General features: G+C 34.7%; 3 non-coding genes across 3 annotated transcripts; 1 reads left to right on the top strand and 2 right to left on the bottom strand.

The window, feature by feature from the left end:
• The first annotated feature begins 315 nt into the window (after positions 1–315).
• Positions 316–388, top strand: TRNAV-CAC (transfer RNA valine (anticodon CAC)). Its single transcript has one exon. It is a non-coding gene; the product is annotated as a tRNA-Val (tRNA).
• Positions 389–1,397: 1,009 nt separating this feature from the next.
• TRNAM-CAU (transfer RNA methionine (anticodon CAU)) lies at positions 1,398–1,469 on the bottom strand. Its single transcript has one exon. It is a non-coding gene; the product is annotated as a tRNA-Met (tRNA).
• A 162-nt stretch (positions 1,470–1,631) lies between these two features.
• On the bottom strand, positions 1,632–1,704 carry TRNAV-CAC (transfer RNA valine (anticodon CAC)). Its single transcript has one exon. It is a non-coding gene; the product is annotated as a tRNA-Val (tRNA).
• Between the last annotated feature and the right edge of the window lie 261 nt (positions 1,705–1,965).

The following is a 1,965-nucleotide window of genomic DNA, read 5'->3' as shown; positions in this document are numbered from 1 at the left end:
ACATATATATATATATATATATATATATATATATATATATATATATATATATATATATATATATATATATATATATATATATATATATATATATATATATATATATATATATATATATATATTGGCCAAAAAGCCCTGCGTATTAGTGGCTTTAAGCATAGTAGTATATACAAATCCTTCATTCTGTTTGTAACTCATGTTGTAGATATGTACTTTTACCTCAATAAACATTATTAATATCATAAACGTGTGAACACCGCTTCATAATAGTCTTATGTCATTGGTTACTAAGACCAATAAGGAACACTTCTTCAAGTTTCCGTAGTGTAGTGGTTATCACGTGCGCCTCACACGCGCAAGGTCCCCGGTTCGATCCCGGGCGGAAACAGGTTTTTTATTTTATTGTGTGTGTTATATTACTTTGTTTAACGTTTAGGTAATTAAACTTTATGGAAGAGCAACATTTATTATACAAAAAATACAAAATTGGACAAGTTATTTAATCATAAAACCTTTTGTAAAATTAGCAAGTTAAATGTTTAATAAGCTATTTTTATGGTGCATAAAGCAGAGTGGCGCAGTGGAAGCATGTTAGGCCCATAACACAGAGGTCCGTCGATCGAAACCACGCTCGTGTATGGTGTTTTGTATCTCCAAATTGAGCCCAACTAGAATCAGTTGGGTCCATCTCAAGTCCTACCTGTTATATTATATTGACTGTAACATTGTCTACTCTACCCCCCCCCCCCCCCACCCCCACCCCTTCTCTCACTCTTCAAGGACTTGCAATATTATAAAGAGCTGAAAACCAATTTCTGAGTTCATAAGAGTTTAGGAATCATAGGAGTCGCAATAGGAGCCAAAACTTTATAAAGTGGGGCAATGCGGGAGACCCAGACCCACCTATATGAGTTCCCAATTACCCATGTGTCATTCTGAGAAGTTGGGTTAGACTAGCCCCAAACGTCTGATCTCCAATCTTGGGAAAATGGACCGTTATTAATTTTATATAGAGGAGTTGCATAGTAATTAAACATAACTTGATATAGTTTAAAAGGACCTCTTAATTGGGGCAAGGATGTTGTTAGTTTAATAAAGTATATAAATTGAAAATGAATGCTCAAGTGAACGAACTAGGCAACTAGCTGAACAAGCTCAACTTGCCTAGCGAAAAGATTTCTGGGATTCAGTTTCCGAGCGCAACATGTGCTTCTGTAGGTTCCACAACTGCGATCATGGATGGGTTTACGGGGTACAAGGTGGATGAACTAAAAATATATATTATTACTATATATATTATGAATAACTCAACAATTATTCTACAATGCATTTGGGAAACCAATTTAGGATTTAAAATATGCTTCTAGATGGATTCAATTTGAAGATAAAATACATTATAGCAGAGCGTGGTTTCGATCCACGGACCTCTGGGTTATGGGCCCAGCACGCTTCCACTGCGCCACTCTGCTCCATGTACACGTGTGTTGCTTATTTAATATTTTAATTACTTAGACTACATGAGCATTTATGAAAGAATAAATTCCTTTTTTTGGGATATTAAATGTTGCTCTTCCATAAAGTTTATTTACCTAAACGTTAAACAAAGTAATATAACATTAAAAAAAAAAACCTGTTTCCGCCCGGGATCGAACCGGGGACCTTGCGCGTGTGAGGCGCACGTGATAACCACTACACTACGGAAACTTGAAGAAGTCTTCCTTATTGGTCTTAGTAACCAATGACATAAGACTATTATGAAGCGGTGTTCACACGTTTATGATATTAATAATGTTTATTGAGGTAAAAGTACATATCTACAACATGAGTTACAAACAGAATGTTCGATTTGTATATACTACTATGCTTAAAGCCACTAATACGCAGAGCTTTTTGGCCAATATATATATATATATATATGGGCCATATATATATAATATATATATATATATATGGGCCATTGGGCTA

Source organism: Procambarus clarkii, chromosome 9 (assembly GCF_040958095.1).
Source record: "Procambarus clarkii isolate CNS0578487 chromosome 9, FALCON_Pclarkii_2.0, whole genome shotgun sequence".
NCBI lineage: Eukaryota > Metazoa > Arthropoda > Malacostraca > Decapoda > Cambaridae > Procambarus > Procambarus clarkii.
Note: the sequence above shows the minus strand (reverse complement) of the source record. Positions and strands in the feature narration are given on the sequence as shown.